The sequence below is a fragment of the Erithacus rubecula genome (genome assembly GCF_903797595.1).
Source record: "Erithacus rubecula genome assembly, chromosome: 11".
NCBI lineage: Eukaryota > Metazoa > Chordata > Aves > Passeriformes > Muscicapidae > Erithacus > Erithacus rubecula.
In genome coordinates this window covers 5,614,671-5,638,566 of record NC_136663.1, presented here as the reverse complement: position 1 = coordinate 5,638,566, position 23,896 = coordinate 5,614,671, and the positions used below count along the sequence as shown (strand labels likewise).

Here is a 23,896-nt window from a genome sequence, read left to right as displayed (position 1 = left end):
AAATGAGTAAGGCTCCTAATTTGAGCAGTAATACAAGAGATAGAAGTGGCCTTTTGTGACTCATAATAAAGAGTTATGATTTCAGGAATGAACTGAAAGCTGTGGCTCAGTCCCAGAGGGTGAAGTTTTCTCATTGCTGCATATCCTCACACCAAACCATCTTTAATCTTTTGGTACAAATGACAGAAGAACAAACTGTTCAATTCTGTTGTTTCAGGATGAAATGTGCTTAATGATAGCTTGACCTGTGATCTCTGGAATGAAAGAAAATTAGGTTAATTATTAATTTATGTGGGTATTTTTCCTTGAGAAGTGACAAAAAGCCCTCTTTAAGTTGTTTGAATTATTTCCTTTCTTTATACAGTCAGTGTTAAGTGAAAGAAATAATCTGACCAATTCATTTTCAATTTCACATTGAAAGTAAATTAAAGCATGGATTGATTATGACTTAAATAGGGAAAGAGCAGCATTTCAATTTTTAGGTTTTATTTTTCTTTTTTTCACACAGGATTGAATAAATATTAAAATGTACTTCTATACTAAACATAGAATTTTACATATAACTTTTTTATTCTCAACTTTACATCTATATTTCACAGCTTTGTATTTCTATTCAGTCTGAAAGAGAAAAGACAAAATAGTTTTCAAACTGGCAAAGCAGGCCTACCTACAGCTTTTCATTGAGAGATTTTTAAAAAAGCATGAACTCTGTATCCTTTTACAGATATTTTATTTTGCTCCCTTCCTGTTAGCAAAATATGCAAAACAAAATTTTTAAAAAGCTCATCAAAATGAAATGTATGTTAATGAGTCATAGCTGTCAAACAAGCAGCTCTTTCCTTTTGATGATTGAAACAATTGACTTTGCTAAAATGAACATTCACACATAAGTGCTGGTTGCTACAGGATGTTCATTTCAATTATGTCCCTAAAGCAGGACACAAAGAGATAAAGTGACCTGGGTTTAATAGGTTTTCATCCCTCCCTCTGCTCATCATAAGCACAAGATGTCAAAGAACTGGGCTACTAATACATGTTTTCAATTTAAAGTTTGGTTTGGAAATTTTGAGCAGTTCTTTTCTTCAAGGCCAGAGCTCCAATCAGTATAGTGAGCTCAGACCAAAACTGAAACTGTGCCAACACTTGCTGCAGATCTACCTAATGTGTGACTTTTATAGAATTTGATTCATTTCTCAGAGCCAGGTTTCACCTGGGATATCTATCTCCTTTTTACAGGAGGCAGAAAAAGTGTAGCCAGCCCTGTGCTAGTGTTGGAGCCAGTGAGTTGAGGGTCTCTGAATTCTTCAGAAAGAAATCAGAGTGCAGGGATTGATTTAAAGCTTCTGGATGCATTGAAGTATATTAAGACACTCACACATAAAGTAGAAGTTTAAGTTTTAGTGTAAATTTAAGTTTTAGGATAAGTAAGTCAGTTAATTTTAGTATGAGCTTAATGCTTTTAGTAAGTGAAAGGTTCAAATGCCAGAGTGGAAGTGCCAGTTCTAGTGAAGGATGAAAAATATACTGATGTTTTCAGTAGAGGCTCCACAGCTGTAGACAGTGCTTAGACATAATAGAGCTACAGTAAGAACATTGCTTACATTTTTCAGATAGGGTGTATGTGTAGTTTTACGTAACCCAGTGTGCTAAGAAACTGGAATTCTAATGGGTTAAGGAGTGGTGGTCTGAGTTTGCATTTAGCTTGTTGGGAAGATCCTATATAAGAATTAGTATTGGGAAGAGTTGGTGCTTTTTGCCATTTGCCTTTTCTGCTTTTTGCTATTTGCTTTTGTGCTTTTTGCCATCACTTTTTGCCACTGCTTTTCTGCTTGCCTTTTGAGACTGATGTGCTTTGTAATAAATAACTTTTTTAGCAACTGTTAGCTGTTTGCTCATTTAAGATAACCTGACCAAGCTGGTGCCCAGAGCACCAGAGGTTCATAACCTCACATTTTGGTGCCCTGTGTCTGGTACCACACATGCTAGCTGTCATTTTCTGAGGCCATAACTTGGCCCAGAGGAAGGGTAGGCATCCTCCAGAGCTCAGGGCTGCTCGGGTTGGGTTCTTGGCACCCAGCAGAATCATCTGAGTTGAGCAGACCAAAGGGAAGGAACTGAGCAAGGAGGTTCTGCTCTTGGGCCACTGGTGCATGGCTTTGTTCACCTATAAAAAAAGCAGCCCTTTGGAGAGAAGGGCAGGAAAATCACCCAGTGCAGTGTGAAAATCTGATAGCACTGGGGAATTAATGGCCCTTTTGCAGTCGGGGGAGCTAAAATAAAAGCTGCAGGAGCTGCAGCACAGAGCAGCAAGGAGCACAGGACACTCAGGACTGCTCTACAGCTGCCTTAGGCTGAATGGGGGCTCTCATATGGACATCTCCCCCCACAAATAAATTACTTTCCCTTTGCATCAGTGAGTCATGCTCCAGAAACAGAGGGAATGACTAACTCTAATATGAGGAAAGGCTAAGGAACACGTCAGTGGAGTTAAGAGGGGAAAGGAGACAGAATTAAACCATCACTTTTGGCAGCAATGCACAGTTTGATGAAATTAGGCACAACATGAAACTCTGCCTCCAGAGAGCTTGGGTGAATTGGAGATCTTTTAGAAAAAAATTATGTGAAGCCTCTTGCTGTGAGGAGTAAGTAGTTGTACGGTGTAGTTTTGAGGTATTTCTACAGAAGAGAGAAAAAACATAAAATCTTTTTAGTAAAAATTAAGTGTATGGGGGGAAAAAAAAAAAACAAAAAAAATTTACCTGAACCAGGCCAGAAATTTTATTTTTCCAGTGGGATTTTTACCAGCTCATTACCTGTTCAAGCAGTTTAGCTCTCATTTCCTATCACTTCAGGCTGACATACATCTGCAGCAGCTGTTTCTGAACTTTATCAAAGTCAGTTCATTAATGGTGAATGTTAACTGGTTGTGGTTGCAAGCAGGCTGCAGCACCAGCTCACACATTTGATGTCCTGTTTGCACTCCTTCACCTTCCCTATTCCTCGCTTTTTGCTGCAGTTCTTGCTCTCTGAAAGACCTCCGCTGTTTAATTTTTGTGCCCATTTATTTTTTTTTTTTTTTGTTGCTGGCACGGTGGGGTAGCGATGTTTTTTATAAGTCAGACCTTTTTCCTGCAGAGGGACAGCACAATCCATGCGAGGCTCGCATCCATCTGGTGAGGCTCAGACAGCAGCTGACACTGGGGCAGGTTTGTAAGGAGAGCACTGAGAGCAATTAGCATTTGAATTAAAGCTACCTGTGGATAACAACAGGTGATTACCCTATTTAACAGCTGTTAAGTGGTGTTATTTGCCAGCCACAGACCGCAGACCGAGTGAGTTGTATGCATACAAATGGGAGTCGCTGGGAATACAAACGAAGGACGTTAATTAAATAATGTTTTTTAAAATTGTAGTTGTGAAACATAGAGGTCGACTCAAAACAGGTAACCACCAGTAAAAGGAAGGGGTTTGGAAGTGTTTTAGAATGCAGGACACCGACTTTACAAAGGTAAAACCCCCGTGTTTTGGCAGCCAGCGTTTTGTTCTAGAAACAGAAAAGCAAAGCTTGCTAATACACTGATTCATTCAGCTGCTGGCAAAAAGAGTAAATAGCAAGAAATTAAAGCACATGAGATGATTTCCCCTTTCTGTTTTCTCTCTGCGTTTCCAGCGAGGATGAATCCACCCGGTTCTCCCTGGGAAGCACAGCAGGTCCCTCTGTCCGGGCTGCTCCCCCGTGCTGGGCTGATGGGCAAGGTGGGGATGGAGGGCTGGGGCTTTCCTCAACATTGTGCATGTGGCTGAGAAACATCCTCTGAAATCCACGTGGAAACATCCTCTGAAATCCACGTGGAAACATCCTCTGAAATCCACGTGGAAACATCCTCTGAAATCCACGTGGAAACATCCTCCGAAATCCACGTGGAAACATCCTCTGAAATCCCTGCTTCTGCTTCGGGTGCTCTGCAGAGTATCTTGCTGGCTCAGGCTCCACCTTTTCTGCAGACATTCTCAGTTTTTTTCCTGGGAATCCCTTCTCCAAGGGCATGGCTTTTCCATTACCTTGTTTTGAGAACCTCCCAAGGCATGTGAAGGGAATGCATCTACCAAGAAAGGCTGATTAGATTTCTGCTTTGATTATTTGCTTGCACTCCACAAGCAGAATTGTTTTATCGGTTATGATTGGTCTCATTGCTACTCCAGAACTGCTGGAGTTTTGTGTAAGTGCAACTGTCACAAATTTCAAGATGAATTTCTTCCCTGTGGCACAATTATCCATTCAGTTAAAAAGCTCTCGTGCCTGTTGTGTGCATATTTTCACTGCATTAGTATGAATAGAGGAGTCCAATTAATACATATAAAGATGTAGGCATTCAGTGCTTCCAGAATACAGGATAAATACTTAGAAGGGATCACTGTTTGTTATTAATGAGAGCTGCCTGCTTAAAGCATTTGCTGTTTTAGGTATTTAAACTGGAATGAAAAGCCTTTTAACTGTCTGATTCTGGCCAATTGCATGCTATGTCCAGCTAGAAAATTATTATACTGACAATCTTATTTAACTGGAATTTGATGTGGTTCAGAATAGAATCCATCTGCTATTAAGAGGCTCATAATGACTTGCAGAATTTTAAGTTAAAGTACCATAAGCCCTCAGTCATAGCTGCAATGCAGAAGGCTTGGACTGTTCACAAATAAACCCTATGCCATCAAAGCAGTTATTTGAATAATTTTCAGTAAGGGCTGGTTATATAAACACCTTCAAGTATGTCCATTTTGTAGGGCTGCTCAGGGATCATAATCTCAGTAATGGTGATGTTCATCCATTCTTTCTCTGACTTCAGGCCAGAGAGAAGCTTCGTATTTGAGGGCAGAGTCTTTATATATATATATATATAATGCATCACTCTTCTTTATTCTTTTGATATCAGGCAGGAAATTATATAATTTTTTTTACAGAGAGCTTCCTGTCACAAAAATATTGAAAAGTTGCAGAAATTTGCTGCCAACCAACCACTACTTTCTAAAGCCACCAGTCCTAAAATAGTGACAAATTCTGCATTAGTACCGAATTTGTCAGCGACACAGAATTTTGAGCATGTAGTGAGCTCTTGTGCTGGCCAGGTTATTTAACTTGCTTTATTTTACAGCTGCAGGACACTTACCCACTGTGCAGCATCCTTGCTATCAGCACATGGGCATCTTGGCTTGTTTTGGGATTAGCTAAGCACCATGTCTTTTTTTGCTTCCTGTGTTGTGTGATGGTTATCATGGGTGAGCTGGGGGTCTCCTGCCATGGGAAGAGCAGTAAAATAACAAAAAGAGGTGTTCAGCACAGACAGCTGAGTGAGGGGCAGCACAGGCCATGCTGGTGCCACAGCTGGGAAAGGAAAGCTCTGCTAAAATCCAGGAGAGAGAGGCTCAATCTGCTCTCCATGGGCAGCTCCTGGCAGAGCCTGCCCTGGCACAGTGGGATCCATGGAACCCATCCTGCCTTTCTGATGCCTCTTTCCTGCTGATCTGTATCTGACAGGATTATTTCACACAGTTCAAACCCAAATCTGTCTATTTAGAGATAACCAGATAAAGTAAAAATGTATCTAGAGACAGCTTGAGTTTTGTTTTTTTTATTTTTTTTTTTTTTTAATTAAAAAGGGATTGTTTAAAGTGCAGAGAGAATAACAGTGTGTTCTCAATCAGGGACAAGCTTTAGCTCCAATATCTGATGAATCAGTGTGTGAAGTGAGAAATTTGCTGTCTGGTACAGACTTAAAGCTGTTTCCTACCCAGGACAAAAAGCCATTTGTCTCTAAAAAGTCATGAGACAAAGGAACTCTCAAAATAACCTTGTTGCATTGCAAAAATACGTGATTTTTTTTTTTTTTTTTTTTTTTTTGAGGGGGAAGTATAGTATTTAATTACTGTGACTGATAAAGCTCAAAAAGATTGTCATTTCTGTCAGCCACTCTTCCACATGACTTGCAAATGTACAAAGCTGATTCATAAACTTAGTTGTTTCTTAATTATGACATTAGGCTGCAAAGGAAATTATAGTAGGTTGTAAATATTTTGATTTGCCCTCTGTTGTTGTGTTTGGCACATCTATCATAAGAAAAATATAGAAAATGCAGGTTCCTATTAACTAACAAATTACTAATACATGAAAGAAATATGGCAGTGGTGGCACTTTATTAGAGCCACAAATCTTTTTTTATTATTATTTTGGCTCAAAAACCTAATAAATAAACCTAATAAATAAAATGAAAGAAGCATCAGCTAATTAAGGTCCTGCATTGTGATGCTAGAACTACTGATAGAATAGCTGTTTAACAAGCTTGTAATGAATGTTCAATTGTCACAGCTTTGGAAGGTGTTACAGAGTGGTTTAATAACCTATTACTTCCTTTATTCATAATTTCTTTAAACAATGTTTAGTATCAGTCATGTTTATGCTCAGTTGTTTCCAATGTTTAACAGGAAAAAAGAGGACTCCAACTTAGGTTTTCATTATTTAAAATTTAACATCCCAATGAGTTTGAAAAGTGAGAAAACTAAACCTTATTAAGGCACTGCTTTTTTTTCCACAATGCTTATAATAAATAATTCAAACAATAAATAAACTAAAATTTATTAGTAAATAATACAGGGAATGCATCAGGCTGAGGAGGATTAAGTGTTCCTTTCAGAATAGAGACACATTCTTCAATGTTCAGATGCCCAGGGGTAATGTTTAATTAACCCACTCAGTTATAAATTCGTGCAGACAATTCTTCATCATTATAAAATCCATAGCAGAAAATGCTTCAGAAATTATCCTCTCTCAGACACCAGCTAATATTAACTTGCCAGTTGTTTCATCAGAAAACCATTGCAAATAAGGATGGTTAAGGGCTCAGGAGGTCCTTGGAATATTTTTATTTTGGTTTTCTGCAGGTCTGTGTTATCAGAGACTTGTCAAGCAAGGCATCAACTTGTCCAGACTCACAGATTGATTCTAGATAGTCCCTCCCTCCCCTTTTTTGCTCATGCTGCACACAATAATATGTGTGCATATATTGCCCTGGCTGTGCCCAAATCCCCAATAGTGAGATATTTGCTATTGATACTCAGGCATGGCCAAGAGGGCAGAGCTGTCCCACGAGAGCACAAACTGGGGACATAAACCCACTGAGAACCAGACATGTCTTGGCCATTTGGTTGATTTCTGATATGCAGAACTACACCAAAGTTGTCACCATAGTTTATAATTACCCTTTGGATAGTGTGAGCTGGTCATTTCACGTGATATGTAGCTGTTGACTCTTATTAAAGCAGGTTTGATATGGGAAGGAGATAGAAAGAGAGGAACTCTCTTGTGTCCACTTCTTGCTGTCCTGAACTACCCAGAGCCCACAGTTTAAATAAAATCTAATCCAAACTGGGCAAAGTGCATTTGGTGTTCCCTGTTGAAACCTTCCAGAATCCTTAAACCATCAGCTCTTGTGGTTCACTGAATACCTGAGTGAATTATTTTCAACTGATTTGGCACCTCTCCAAAGGAACAGATGGCTCTGTCTTTACTGCAAAAACAATAACTGCAGCAACAACAAAATAATCTGTGATTCTGCCTGGAACCTATTTAAATATAAGGGAGAGCTCTTTGACCATCTTACATTCCTGACAATTACCTCAAGGAAGAAATCTATTTCCCAAGAAAATCACATTATAATTTTCTAAGCAAAGTATCACATCCATGGAGAAGTTGTCTGAGGCTGAGAGAGACTGAACTGTTATGGATGAGTTTCTAATAGTGCCTCCCCCAGCAATACAGCAGCTGCAAGGAGAGAGATTGTGAAAACAATCTCTGTGGTGATGAGGGACTTCACCAATCTAAAAATAAACTAATATATGTTACAAAGGAAATGGTAGAAGAAGAAAATGGGGACTAAGTTCACAGAAGCACAAATGATGTGATTTTAAATATGCAGCAAAAGCAGAACAGATTTAAAATAGCCAAAAAATGTCCAGACTACCACCTACTTTCTTTCTGAAAATGTTTTTACTGGTCATGGTCTAGGATTGCTTGTTATAAACCTGTGTGCAGTCTATCTTTGGGATGGGATTCTCTTGAATTTACCTTTTAGTCTCTAATATTTCAGCACAGGAGAAGCAATATAATTGACAAAGTAATTTTCTGCTATTATTGAAAAAGAAATAACCAGATATACAAGATTAACATTAGGGATAAAACAATAAATGGTGCCCATTGTATTTAACATATATTGTTTTGTAAGTTTGAGGGGAATATATACAGAATATATACAGAATATATATATGTGGCATTCATTAAAAAGAAAACCTGTACGGACTGTCAAACATTAATATGAAATCTCTTTTTTTTTTTTCTGTAACTTTCTATTTTTAAATCCCAAGTAATTCTGCAGAATACCAGTGTATATTACAGAAGAGATAATCTTCTGAATACAAGACCTATGCCAGTGTCAGTTTTCTGGCTTTTCTGGGCAACTCTAATTATTTATTGGGAGTGTGCTACAAGAAGAAATATTTGGAGAGCTACTTCAGCTGAGGCAGTAATTGAACATTTAGTTGCTTGGCTTTTCACTGCTGTTAGCCTGTGTGTCCCTTCTGGTCAGATGGTGAACAGGGTGGGCAGAGCATCCTGCTCCAATTCAGCATGCTGAGGATTTGTCTTGTGGTCATTTTTCAGCTAGATTTGATTCCTGATCCAACCCACTGCATGGAGCTGATGATGAGAGTGCTGCATGTGGGGAGGAGTGGCTCCCACTGAGCACAGCCTGTAATTTAGCTGTGCCACAGAGCAAGCACACGCCAGGCTGTGGCTGGGGAGGATAAATGTGTTTCTCTGCTCCTGAGTCAGGGAGAGCCAGGCTCATGGGGCAATCTCTGCTGGAGACCAGGGGATGTGCATTTGCACTGGGGGGACGCTTTGGGGAAGGTTCTCTGAGGCAGATTGCTCCAGGACAGGCAATTCCTGCAGCCTGGCAGTAGATATGGTCTGTTCCCTGCCTAAGGTACAGCTGGTGTTTAACTGAGGGGTTCAAGAGCCCTGAACATCTGTCAGAGATACAAACAGGTGGAACCCAGCTGTGGCCACAGTTGCTCCTGCAATTCTTGGATTATATTAAAGCCTATGAGATGCTCCTTTAGATTCCCTGTGGAAAGCACATTCCTGGAATGTGAACATATTGCCCTCAGCCTGTAGCCTTGCTCAGGGAGGGTTTCATTTTCTGTTTACACAATAGAAGCAATAGCAAGGAGACATAGAAGCACCCCTAGGTTCTAAATAATTATATTTGCTAAGTGTACACAAGAAGCTTGACTGCACTCCCAGCACTGATCTGACTGATTTCTGGCAGCTGCTTTACCCTGATGCATTGAGATCATCCTTACAATGTTCACAGGATACTTACAGGGGAATTTTTTTTCCTATGTGATGAAAATGATGGCAACAATTAGCAATCAGCAAACAGCCAGTGGCATGGTTATAGACACAGGTATTTTTTTTTAAAACATTTTGTGTGTTGAACAGAGCAATTTTATTTTGCTTAAGTGCTACTTAAATATTCCTTACATTCAAATATTCTTGGAGGAAAAAAAGACATTATGTAAGAAAAAGGTTCAAGCTGTTCTTAGTGAGGTGAATAATCTGTTTACATGATTTCTGAGGAGGATATATTGAGTAACATACTCTGGGGAAAAGTTCTCTCAGTGAATATCAAATGATAGGACTTCAATTTCATAATTAGTCATATTTAATTGCTATGAGACCTACATTTAAGCTTACTTTAAGAGTCTGTTTTTCTATGGATTACTGAAGAAAGACCCAAGATGTTTTAACACACGTGACTTGAGAAAAAAGGTTTTTCCAGGACACAGAAAAGGTGATGCAAAATAAAATGTAATTTTTGTCCTCCTTATATATTCAGTGGTTGACAGTTCCTAGGTTTTTTGTTTGATACCTTCTATTTTTTGTCATTTTTCTCATGTTTCTAAATTAGTTGTAACTTTCAACCATTTTGTTGTCCATCAAAATCAGAAAACAAAAAAATCTTACTGAGTGAAAACTTTTGTTTTTCGGTGCTGCCTGTTCTGTCATTCTAAGTTCAGCCTCAAATTTAGGATCTCTCAGTGGGAGAAGACTGATCTTTGGTGAAGACTGACTTTATCACAGCTTGACAGCACTTTATTATCTGCCTTAGTTTCAGTGGCTTTCATGTTTTGTGTTTATTTAGCTGAAAATTGAAAATAAGTTGAAAATACAAACCAAGTTGCAATCAGAGCTGCAGGACAGCTTTGTTGTAGAGTGCTGCACATGTAAAACCCTTTTTGCTACATTAATTTCTTTTTTTAAAAAAACAAACAAACTAAACTTTCAACATTTGACCTCTCTGCTAATGATGATGATGGACTTGAGGCTCTAAGTGCTTTACTAAGAACATTAGAAAATGCAAAAATGGACACGGACAGCCAAATTGGAGGGGAAATAGCTCTGGAGTCAGTCTGTCTGTGGGGCTGCCAGAGCTGCTGGGAATCAGCTGTGTAGGCACAAGGGTTTTCCATATTCATAGAACCATGGGGTGGTTTGGGTTAGAAGGGACCTTAGGGATCATTCACTTCCAGCCCATGGGCAGGGACACATTCCTCTATCCCAGGGGCTCCAAGCCCCATCCAGCCTTGCCTTGGACACTTCCAGGGATCCAGGGGCACCCACAGCTTCTCTGGGTCACCTGTGCCAGGGGCTCACCTGTACTGCTTTGTAAATAATCAAGACTCCCTAAAATCCTGCTAAGTTGAGAAGTGCAGTTCATAGCAAAAGAGTATTGCAGGAATGTTTTGTAATTAAAAAGCCTTTGCATCTGTGCTGGGTCATTTCCTGGGGTTAGGAAGGCTCATCTGCACAGGTGTGAGGGGTCCTGTTGTGTTTGTGGGTGATGCCCACATGGGCTCTGCCTTTTGGGAAGGCTCTTCACTCACCTCAGTCTAGAGGGGTCCCAAAGCTTATGTTAAACTGCATTTTCAGGCCACTATAGCCAGTGTCTGTGGTGTTGTTTGGCTGGAAATGAACATCAGTCCCTTACTGAGGATGAAGCAATCAAATAGAGAAAGGTTTAAGAAGAGAAGCAGACATGTAGAACTCTGAAATCATATAAAAGTATTATTTTTTAAGTGATCCTCAGAAGCGTTATTTTTACTGTTAGATAACAAGAACATGCTCTTGTTTTGATCTGTGATATCTCAGCTTTAGAAGAAAGGTCTAACACTCTTCTTCCCCTTTCTCTTAGCCCTTCCACAGCTGTGGTTGTACAAGGTAGGGTGTGCTCATGCCTTCAGCATGTTTCTGTTGGTATTGTGGTGCAGGATTGTGTTTAGCTGATAGTCCTGGACAACTCAATCTGTTGTTTGGCATTTTACAGAGATATAAAATGGGACAGTGACATGGCAGGTACATGGCAGCTGTGTTCTGAAGATTTGTTCCTAATTATCTGCAGGATACCATGGGAAAATCATAAGAAGTTTATGTTTAACTTTTAATGTGTTACAGATTGTTGAAGGAAATAAAGGGGACCAGACAGAAGGGCAAGGAGTTGGGAATTTCTGTGATGGGTACCTGCTGCTTTCACTTGTTTCTGCCTGCTTTGTGTCTTGCCTAATTAGCTCGTATTTAATCTTTTGGAGTAAAGAGCTCCCAACTCCATGTTTGTCCATGACAATCACAGTGAGATCCTGCTAGAGGACTGTTCCAGCAGTGATAACTGTTTTCAGTGTCACATGTCGTTTTCTTTTTTTTTTTCTAGTGAAAATAAGCAAATTAAAGACCATAACTGGGATGTTTACAGCAGCAACATGGTGAACAAACAGATAAGGTAATTTTACCCCTTCTGTTAGTTGCCAAAGCAACACTATAAAGATCCTTTTAATTTAGTTTAGTGCTGTGAAGATTAAAGCTTAATTAAAATGGTGATATTAAAAAAAATTAAAACCTGAAGCAGCATAGGAAAAATAGAAAGATGTAATTATGGTCCAGTGAATGCTTATCACTCGTTATGAAGTTTTAGAGAAGAGACATTTTTTTCTCTCTATTGAGAGTAATTTTATTCTGATCATAAATTTGAATGGCCAGAACAACCTAGGATCATAGCTGTTTATAAATTAATAAAGACAGTTGGAAGGAATGCTTTATTCTACATATAAAATAGGGAATAGTCAGTTTTCCTTTGCTGGCCCATTTCCTAAAAAAATCCTCTTTCATACCCATGAAGGATAATGAAGACAAAAAAATAAATTTCCTGTATTCCAGTATTTCACATGGCTTGCATAGAAATTCAGCTATTTAGTATTAAAAGATCTCTTACTTTCAGATTGTTTAATAGACATATCCTCTTATGAATTTGAAAGGTTAGTTTTTCAAGTGGTTCTAACTGGAACCATTTCCTTTTATCAACAGAGCTACACTAATTTGTGCTGGGTGAAAAGATATGTGAAGGACTAGGTGTGATATAATTATTAGAAATTCCTCCAGGAATATGACTTTTGCTGGCCAGTTAAACATCTGTTGCTTTGCCAGATTCCTCCTAATGAGTTTGAAATCTTTGTGGATAACCCATATGCTTGCCCAGTAGAAGGCGAACCAGGACATGACACAATATTCTTTCACTGCAAAATTCCAAGTAGGAATCTCTGCCCATGGAGATAGAGCAGTTCCAACTTGTCAGGTTTTTTGAGAGATATCTTTCCAAATTCTTCCAGCAGTGAGCTGGTGAGATGCCATAGCTGGTACCTGGAGAAGTAGCTCCAAGTACCACAGGACTGTAAATGCTCTTTTATCAACTCCCTCTGTTCATCTTGCTCAAGCATTTTGCAATTATCTTTAACCACATATCACACATTACTTCTGGGCACAGAATCATTAGCAAAATTAGACATTTAGCCTTGCATCAAAGCAGCATTATATTTATAAAATACAGTAATGACTGCTGTTGGTACAATTCAGCCTGGTAGCTTAACTCTGACTTTTTGCCCCAGGATGCTGTGGAAAGCAAAAGGTCACTGGACTCCAAGGACAAATCATGGAAATGAATCCACTGAGACTGCTGGGACTGTGTCTGCTCTGGATGTCTGTGAGCTGCCAAGGACTGGAGCAGGGGGGAGCACACAGGTGATGTATTCATCAGTCTGCCCTGTTCTTGGAGTCTTTCCTCAATGCACATTTCACCCCTGCTGGAGGAAAGAAATTACATTGTCTGTAGTTTTGGTCAGGTCCTCTACAACAGTATTGCTACCAAACAATTCTGAAAAAAATATTTAATTTTAAGAATTTTGCCTTTCTCTTCCTAAACAAGGTATAAATTAATTTCCTGCTTCCAGGCTAGCACACACACACATATATATACACACACACATACATATATGAGTTCTCCACAGGTCTGAAACTCAATTAGTTATTTTATTCCAGGACACATTTTTGATTCTGCTGGCAAATATAAATCTCTCTGATGGTGTGATATAAATCTCTCTGGTGGTGTTCCTGCAAAACTTAAAACCTTTTTAAGCAGGTAGCACTCCAGGAAATTCTCCCACACCCACCAGCTTGTATCACTGTCATAGAGGAACCATAGCTAATGGGCACTTGAAGGGTTATAGAATTTAGTATCATCCTGGAGCAGGTACAGTTAAAAATTATAATCAAATATAATTGCAGTCTTAAGAAAAGTGAAGTATTTTTCTTCACGAAGAATTATTAGTCTCTAATATATGTTTTCAGAAAAAAAAAAAAAAAAAAAAAAGCCATGTAGATTTATTCTAGAATGGCATTGTACAATTTACCCTGCCAGGGGCTCAGGCTATTTATGTTTTTGACTGCACTGTCTTCACTAAACTTAAAAAAAATAAATAAATTGCCATGGTAACCGCTGCATCACCCAACAAAGACTTTTATACACCACTTAGATCTTTAAAGAGGCAGACTCTGAAATAAAATTATAGTCTGCATATTTTAACAATAATATATTTTTTTAGTAGATGTCTGTTTTAGCAATAAATTCTAATTTTGCATTTCAAAGCAGCATATGAAATAGAGCATCTAAAATAATTCTGTTTTAAGAATGTTAACCTTAGAGAGCTGTTCATGCAGCTGAGATCACTAATCTGTGAGGGATGACAGGATATGTGTGTGAGATGCTGAAACTCATTAGTTCTGTCTTTCTGTTAATTTTCCTACACACTATTTTTGCATTTTACAATTTTTATTGCAGTACAGTGTGGATGTCACAGGAAGGTCACACTGGTCACATATATATTTATATATGCTTGCCATACATATATGGCTACATTTTCTTTCTGCCTCAGAATAGATCTAAGGCAGAGAGCAAGGATCCTGTCTGACACCTGGGGAGAAGTTTGGCATCCTGAGTTAGTCCCATGGATTCCACTGAAGAGCCCTGCACTGTGCCTGTGGCTGCAGAGTGTGGTTACATCCTCCTGCTGTATTGTACAAAGTTTCTGGCAAAAGCTCAGTGTTGGTACAGCCCTGCTCATGCTGGAATCACTGCCCCACTGGAATACACAGAATATGAGACTCCCTCTCTCTCCCCACACTCTAGAAATTCTGAATTTTTTTGGTAAGCAGAGCTGCTTGCTAATATTTATCTCTCAGCAGTTTTTTTAATGACTGAATGATAAAACCAGGAAATCTGAATTTATAATGAAAATGACAGCACCACATTAAAAACAGCAGGAGCAGTGGGCACTGTAACATTGCTTTGGTTTTTGGAGGTAAAGAACCTGAGCTCCTGATGCTCTGGCCATGCCTCCTGTGGGTGTGTGACCTGCTGCCTCTGCACACAGCTGGATTTTGAGCTATGCTGCACCACTCCAAGTGGGAGGGGAGAGGCAAGAAACAAAGGGATGGGATGCAGTTATCATGGGATTAAATGCTTCTCTTTAAAATCTGTTATATAGCTATATTTGCATATATATAACTAACCAGTCTTCTTTTTTTTTTTTTTTTTTTTTTTTTTTTTTTTTTTTTATTTTGGGTTTTTTTTTTTTTTTTGGAAAAAAGAAAGATCTTTCTCTTTGCTTCTGGTGCCTGGAGCTTTGGATTATTCCACATTTTTCTTCAGTTCTGTTTGGCTTTTTTTTGATAATCTGAGTATGTCTCAGCTTCCATCTATTGAATAATCATCTCAGACCTAATAGATTTAGGATAATCTTCCCCAGTTCAAAATAGTTCCGACTAACTAAAATTTCTGGGGCTGCAGTAGTGATGTCTGGGTGAAGTTTAATTGTCTGGGACAGTGTGGAGGGCAGAGCAGCCACCAGCAACTGTGCCTTTTAGGGAGGGCACTTTGGAAATAGTGACAAGTTCACTTTACACTTCATTTTGCCTTTACAGTCCCATTTCACTCATCCTTTCATCTGCATGTGCCTGCCTTCTGTCAGGAGCTTATCTGACTAAATTCTGGAGTGGAAGATGAGGAAATTAGTAAATTAATGTTATTTAAGTGTCTGTTAGAATGTCACATATCTAAACTCAGGGTTGGGATTTCATTGCACCAACCATTAATTCTGGATATGCAGGGGGTTGCTGTGTCCATCTAGGCAATCCTTTACAATTAGTCATTCTTGACTGAAAGTTATTATTATGAGAGCTGCTAATGAATTACTTTTTGAAAGTCATTCTGATGTCAGAGTACAGGGGGCTGTATAAAGTAAAGGCAAAGTTTACCTTATGAAACTGGAAGAGAATAGTGGAACCAAGGGATTAAATATCCATGGATTAAGCTGGAGGACAAGTACTAAAACTAAAATGGAAGAAGACTGAAAAGTGAAAGGAGTGCAAAAAAGTTGAGACAAAAACAGAGACAAACTTTGGGCTGAAGAAAAAGAGGTGGTTATGCTTCTTCAGCAAACTTCCTAAAAATTTCAAAGGGCAGTGAGCAAGGAAGGACCTGCTTGAACAATACACAACTACTTAGACCCTTGGCTATGCAGTTATCCCAGCATTAGAAATACTTTGAGTATATGTAAGTATTTTAAATAACAGCTTACATTACTATGACAACCATGTAAACTGGCCACTTTTTTTTTATCTGCTCTGAAACAAAAGAACAAAGATTCCCCAAATATTTTTTCTGCATCTCTCATAGCCCTATAACCCCCTGTGAATTAGTTCATGGTTACAATTAGGAGTTTGTCTCATTGGCCCTTGTCACCTGTCTCTTCTACTTTTGTTTCTTTTCACCTGCAGTATCTCCCTCAGAGGCAGGATCTCATTAATCACTGTCTTTCCCAGTAGTACAACTCGACTGATTTCCAGAGATTACCTGTAACATGTAAGCAACACATTGACAAATGAGCCCTTGAAATTTCATGTTTAATCTCTGTGGTAAAATGGCATTTCTGTTAATATTGCAGTTTCTTCACTTTAGATAATTGCACCTTTCTTGATTGTCAGATATTCAGTGAAATAAGAGGGGAGAGAAGAATGACTGTAACTGAATCATTGGTGAAATGATATCCCCTTTCTTTTCCTCCTCCCCAATTACACCATCTTCATGACACAACATAGAGAAAAAGGTGTTTTCCTAACAAAGAGAGAGGAGTAAGTTGGCTGACATAAGGTTGACATGCACAGCCCTGAATGCTGACCACACCAGCCAGAACAAGTCTCAGTCCTTACACAGGATATTTTTTCTAATGCTTTCAAAATAAATAGCAAAATATTGAATGAATCCTTTAAATGCCACTGACTGTATTAGCAAGCAGTAGCTTTGGATCCAGCCTGTATTCTTTTGCTCAGGACAATGCTTCCTCTGGCCAGCCCATCCCACAGCAGTGACTGGTCGAGTTGAAAGTCTTTTTTGTGTTGGTATTATGACTTCAGAACAGTGTTACATCTCCATGCTTCTTAAGGATAGTCCATTTTCTAAAAAATGATGTATTTACACAGCTGCTGAATCTTTTATATGCAATTTCTGTGAAAACAATATCTCCCTGACTGCTTGGCTGTCAGCTCCTATTGTGAGCAATTAGAAAAGGGCAGTGCCAGCAAGTAAAAGCTCTCTGGGTTCTTGGGATCTAATCTTTGTCAGAAAAGGACTTTGAGCTGGGAGCAGTAATGCATTGTGGTACAGCAATGCACAAGCAGGACTTCTTTTTTTCTTTGTCCTGATTAATTGGTTCAGTGTTAAGTGAGGTAACAGTTTAAAGAACTAACTCATTATGTGAAATTACTCTGTCTGCTGTGATAGTAAAGTCAGCTTGTGACACTCTGGAGCTCAATGCATAAAATATTACATTGGTAAGTAACTCTCCCGCTGGATAGAGCCTTTTCTTTCAGAAGTTAACCTACAGATATGAGAAATCCATCCTTGCTCATAGTGTCTGATCCAGTGCCAGTGCCTAAGGATGTTCTTGGAAGGATTCCCATCTTTAAACACTGGATTGGGGTCTGTGGTGCAGCAGCTAAAGTGCTGAGGGTTATACTTGCAGCAGTAAAATATGGCATTACTGTTAATGTGGGCTGTAAGAATATGGGGTGACAGTGAAATACTGACAAGAAAAAGCAAGAGTTGTGTGAAGGCAGAAAAGGGGATTTTATAGAGGAAAAACTTGGAAATAATGAAGATTAAAATAATAGCTGTTTTTCCCAGCTTGTTCTCATCTGTTGCAACATACATGCAAGGGAAGAACAAAGCTTTTTTCTCCTCTCAGATGGGTAAATATGATATCAGTTTCAAAGGTGTGAAGGATAGCACACAGACATCACACAGTGAAGATGAGGGTTATTATTATGGAATAGCCAAGGTACAGATGTTGAGATGCCCTGCATTTGCTCCTCAGGCTGGCATAATTAGATGGCTGCAAGAAAAGATATTTTTACCCAGAATTACAAAATATGGTGAGAACTGGCAGAACAGCATACAATCCTGAGGCACACTCAGCAGGGAAAGGGACAATTCCTGCAGGGGGTTGCAGTGGGTTTTCTGAGGTTTTTGTCCTCAAATTTGCCAGCCTGAAGACAACAGACTCATCTCTAACTTACAGCAGGAGAGTGCAGTAAACAATGGTGCAGAAGCTGAAGTGATAAGCTCAAGATCATGTGTATTATTTTGGTAATCCATTAGGAAAGAAGGCTTTTTGCTCATGCATTTTGCACATTATGTGCCATGAGCTTTTGATCCAGGCATCCTTGTCTCTCTGTAATTGCAACTGTGTATTATTAAAGCTGACATCAGAATTCATGAGTTCCTGGTGCCCAGTCAAGTGCTTTGAAGAATAAAGCATGTATAAGCAAATTAACCAAACCAGTAACCTCTCTGGACATGCAAGAATTGTGGTAGTTTGCCTTGTAGCAAAGCTAGAAGCCAACAAAGTGCCTGGTTTCTCTCCCAGAGCTACAGTGAATTTGATGGCACTGCACAGACTTGGACATATATTAAACAGAGCCATGTTTACTTGTGCTGCATAAGAATCACAGGGGGAAGGAAAATCAATGTTTTCCAAATGGAATAGAAAGGAGCTGTGAGGAAAAGCAATGGTATTTTCAAGCTTCTTTGAAAGGTAACACAAACAATGCACAGAGTAAAAAAACCTTTGAAGAAAAAGCACTTGCCAATGTCTTCTTCATTCTGTGTTTAACTTGTTTTGGAGGCTTAAGGGATGGAAGGTCCTTAGCATTATTTTAAAAGGGGGGGAGTGTCTGTGTGTGAATAAGTCTTTGAAATTGATATTTTGAGTTGGAAGCTGCAGAATGCATTCATACATCTTGACAGCAACAGAAGACAGTCAGATTTTAGAGGAGCACTGAGATGACACTGAGAGTGCATGATGCAGTGGTGTAATGAAAGAGAGATCAATGCTAAAATGAATGTAACACCACTGAGGAGTACACACAGATCAATACTCTTGTAAGCCATGGAGTATAATCCTGCTATATAGGTCCTGCTAGATAGTACACTCAATTCTAGGAAGACACATTTTTCTGCATTTCTCAAATGTACCTCTGACTTATCTATCCTAAAAATAGTTCTTCTTTTGGAATGTAAAAGCTTGACTCTTTGTCTTCCCACCCGTGCATGCTAAGGAAAAGATGCAGTGCTATTTGTAAACTCCCAATCCTTAAAAATGTGGCATATGAAGATAAGATGGATAGTCAGCAATGAGCTGTGTTTCATCAAATCTTTGTAATTGTTTTGTTCCTGTCCCTTCATACTGTCCCCTCTTTTTCTTCAAGGAAAATATTTTAAGCACAATTACTAAAAATGCAGTCTCAAGAGAAAGGGGAAGGTCAGTCTTGCAGTCTTCACTTACGTTGTGCAAAAAACCTGCCTTACATTTTTTCCATCTCCTGATATTGAGAGTTTTAAACCATTACATAAAGACCACAGAGTTTCTCTCATTTGTTGATGCCTGGACAGCCTTGGAGTCATTGAACCTTCATGGTTTGTGCCTTAAGTTTGCCACACCGTGCTATCCCTGCCTAGGACATTTGTTGGTGTCTGATTGATATTGTAAAATATTTTTTATTGGAAAGGAGCAGATTGAGGAATGAATGGGATGATCTTGCACTCTGACTTTCATTTTTGGATCATATGGGAGGCATCAGAAGCATAGTCTGCCATGTGTCTTATGGAAATAAGACACAATATGTACCTAATATGGAGAGAGCAGTGGGAATGGCATTCCTTTCTCATTTTTGTCCTATCCTGTTTTAAGGTCAGATTTCCTTGAATAGACACAAGCTCTTAGAATGAACAGGTCCTTAATTTCATTTCAGCTGCAGATCTGACTGCCACTCTCTCTAGAAAGGGAAATCTATCTGAGCTTCTGATTTTCATCTGTCTTCTATTTTTACCTAATGCAGGTAAAAGTAAGAATTTTTTCCTTGTAAATTCCAAAGGAAGCTATGAATTCTTGAGTTCTATACCTTTGTTTTTAGAGTTCAGTTGTTTTCACCCATTTCTTCAAAGAGATGAATTTGTTTTGAATTTCTTTGCAATGGAAAGTATGCATATTTCTAAAGAGGAGAAGCTAAAGCAAATAAAGATAAATTAATAAATACATAATTACAGTGTTGCTTCAGGGAAAAGTTTCTAGGCATAATCTAATAACAATGACTGGAGATAGTATTGTCTGTTGATTCTGGATCCCTTGGGATAGTCAAGTAATTAAGCTTGTGTTTTCCAGTCCCTTTTGGCTTTAATAGCTATTATGATCATTAAGTGTAACCTGTCATAGACTCTGGTTTCTAAATGCCTGTGTGAGTCCAAGACCAGCTCTGTGTCCCCTCATCAGGGAGCTGGTTTGATGAGAAATAAAAGTCCCTCAAGACACTCTTACTTTTGTTCCAAAGCTCTTTTCCTTCCAAGTTTCCACAGCCAGCAACTTTTCACAGCTCTTGCTGAGCTGCTGTTAATCTTTACTCCTTCTGACACAATGGCAGCTTTAAATGCCATTGCACTTGCCTGCATTTATCCTTCTTTTTCCCAGTGTTTGTGGCTGACCCCATCCACAGCAGTCCTGGCTGTGTGGGTGCTGAGCTGGAAGATTCAAACTGAATTGTCACCACTGCAAAGGCTGCTCTTAAGTGGATGCTCTTCATGATGCAGCTCTGCCTTCAGAAAGTGCAATCAGAAAGCCTTCAGCCCTAGTTTCTTCCAGAATTCTGCAAATATTTCTTCAGCTTGCATGGCAAAAAGCAAACACTTCTTGCAGGGGTTGTTCCCTGACACATGAATTGGCAATGCTGGTACCAATGCAGCTCCAAGTGAGAGAATTCACTTTCCCTAATGCAGAAAGGAGTAATACACAAACAGAGCCAGGCACAGCCTTTTTGACTGATCTGTCACTCCTTGCTGAACTTGCCTGAAATCTATTGCCAGTTAGACAGCATTTCCCTCTGTTCACTGATTTTATTGAAGGGATGATTTATCAGGGCTCAGCATCACACTGGGTGCTGCTCTCTGCTCTTAAGGGTAATGAGTTGTAGACACATCTCCTTTTCCTTCCCCACCTGGCTGTGAGGATGCTGCAGAAGGTGAGAGTTTGCTGGTTTGGTGTGACACACACAGCCCTGCTGGGAGGGGCTGCTCCTGCTGGCTGCAGGACCCTCCCTGCACACAGGACAGCATGTGCTGAGTGTGTCAGGAGATTTAGGAACCTGCACACAGGACAGCATGTGCTCTGTGTGTGTCAGGAGATTCAGGGACCTGCACAAAGACATGCAGGCAGCAGCACTGGCAGAGAGGGAGTGGAATGGGAAATGACAGCAGGAAGTGTGGGAGTGGTACGAAAATAAAAGTATTAGAATTACCAGAAAGTGAAATGACAGCTTGCTGTTGTCCCTGCTGTCCCTAGGTGCCATGGCTTGGTGCTGTTGGTTAACTCTGTGCCACAGTCCCATCACAGCACACTGGGAGCCATCCCCTCCTCCCTGAGTGGAGATTTGTTTTGGTTATAGGGAGTTTTCCTTAGGCAGCTCTGCTATTTGTTTCAATCACAACAAAACTCATTGTCTCACCTTAATTTACAGAGTCATAACTAGCAGTATTTCTTTTCAGCATAAAGAGTGCATTGGAACAAATACCACTATTTATCAACTGTAATGCAGTTCTTTATAAAGGTCTTACATGAGCAAAGAATAAAAATGCAATGATAGTCTCACAGTAAATACCCTAAATCCTTTATTGCCTATTTATGGCGTAATCTCTCTACAGTTGTACAATATATGACTGTTTAGAAAAAGATCTAGAATACAGTTATATGGTTTATTTACCAGGAGATGGCAATGGTGATCTACTGCAGTATTAACTTGTATACAAGGCCCACACAAGTCTCCCACAACATCACAAACTTCAGTATGAATGAAACCAAAGTAGTTCAATATTGCTTTTGCCTTCCTTATTTCTAACTTATTTCAGTTGCTGTTATTAATTGTATTTTTTTCCTCTCATTTTTTTGATTGAAATTGCTGTCACTACATTTTTAAAGATGTCTAAATGCAATCCTCCTGGTATTCTAGAAAACAGAATATTATTTAAAAACACAGCAGCCAACACCATTGAATAAGATATGCCACGTGTTGGAAAAAAATTCAAATGATTGATGCCAGTAAAAGCTTAAAAAATGTATTTAGCTTTACAGTATCAAAATTGAACTTGAGCAGTTAATGAAAAATAAATTATAGGTTTTGCTACTAAAAAGCAGGCTATAATTTTCTATTAAGCTGCTTGAAGTATGGTTTTAAAGTATGCAAATGCCAACATTTTTATATAATTTGAAATTAACTGAGGTCTGCAATGTTGTCTGTCTTGTCACAATACCTTAACTAGTAGTAAGGCTCTCATCATTCCTGTGAATTAGTGGAGATCACTGCCATAAATAGTGACAGCAAAAGTTTGGTTTCTTATGGGATTGCTTCATGCTCTTTATATCCTTCTTCACATGGTTTCTGCTCTTCTCCCCAGAGCTTGCAGAAGCTGAACAATTGGTTTTTGCATGTTTATTAGGCATTTGGCAGATTTCAAACTGCAGCAGTAGCAGGTGGGTCTCACTGCTCTCCTCAGGCATCTCCCTGTCTGTTTGGAATGTCCCAGGGACATTGCTGGATGTCCAAACCTGCTCTGAAACAGATCTGGACTATTCTAGCAGTGACCATCTTTCACCGGGAGCTTCTCCTGTGGCTGGTTTTTCCTCTGGTACTCTGAAATACATGGGCCATGCCTTAAACACTCACTCTGGGGTTCCCAGTTGGGAGGGTTATCCACCCTCAAGTTAAATAAATATTTTAACTGAATTTTCCTTTTGCAACATCAAATACCAGGATTGTTGCCTTTCCATTGCTCCTGTTTTAGTGTTACTGAAAAAGCCAGCCAGGACCTAGTTGTGTGAGGCTGTGAGAGGAGCATGGAGAAGGTAAGGAGTACTTATCTGTAAAAACAGATGGTAAGAGGGAAAAAACCCATTGTTTTACTTGTGAAAATCTTGATTTTCTACTGTTTTTACTGTTTCAATTGCACTTAATTTCCCAAAGTTTTTCTTCACCACAGTGTCTACCTTTCTACAATATCTTTTCTTTCTCTGTTCTACATTAAGTGGTGCTCAATCAAACCTTATCTCTACAAGGGAGAAAAAGCAAATTTAGAGCATACAGAAAGTATTTCACTTAAGTCTGCCCTCTCCACACCTTCATATCATAGGCAACTTTTGTGTTGGGATCTGCCTGCTCAGCACTCATGATGTAGGGGAAGAGCTGGCTCCACCTAATCAGTAACAGGAGACCCCAGAAGCAATCCCACATTTCACTTTGCAATATCTTTCCACTCCACAGACCCCTATGGGGTGCAACAGGAAGACAGAGGTAAAAAAAGAACTTTGCCAGTCTTTTTTTCCAATATGGAAATTGATCTATGGAGCAAAATGAACTGAGTGAAAGCAGCAGAAGAAACAAGGAATAAAGTTTAGAGTCTGTTGGCTGCTGGTGCCTTCCTGTATCAACCAAGCAAACTTTCTGTTTCCCTCTCACATTTTGGTACATCTGTACATTCCTCTACACAACAGCACAAAGGCAATCAATACACTCAGTGCTGGGTTCCTCCCTGTGCACCAGTGGATTCCCCTTATGGAGAGGTTCTCCAGCAGCTCTGATCTGACAGGGCTGGGAATCACCCTGGTGGTGTTCATGGCTCTTCAAAGGACAACTTCTGAGAAAGAGCAAAATGATGTTCAAACTGACAGCTGCTCACACAAAATCCCTTGTCTCCTCTGCTGGGTCTCTTGCTGAGAATACCCAGGTTCATGTCAGCTGTGTGCAGGGAGGAATTATGAGTTTCCCTTTTCCTGTCACTTATTTAGCTCCCTTGTCTTACCAACT

The 23,896-nt window shown here is 39.4% G+C and overlaps 1 long non-coding RNA gene across 1 annotated transcript; it reads left to right on the top strand.

The window, feature by feature from the left end:
- Nucleotides 1-3,445: 3,445 nt before the first annotated feature.
- On the top strand, nucleotides 3,446-13,219 carry LOC306806346. Its single transcript, XR_013775453.1, has 3 exons — nucleotides 3,446-3,508; nucleotides 11,817-11,885; nucleotides 13,045-13,219. It is a non-coding gene; the product is annotated as an uncharacterized lncRNA (long non-coding RNA).
- Nucleotides 13,220-23,896: the final 10,677 nt, after the last annotated feature.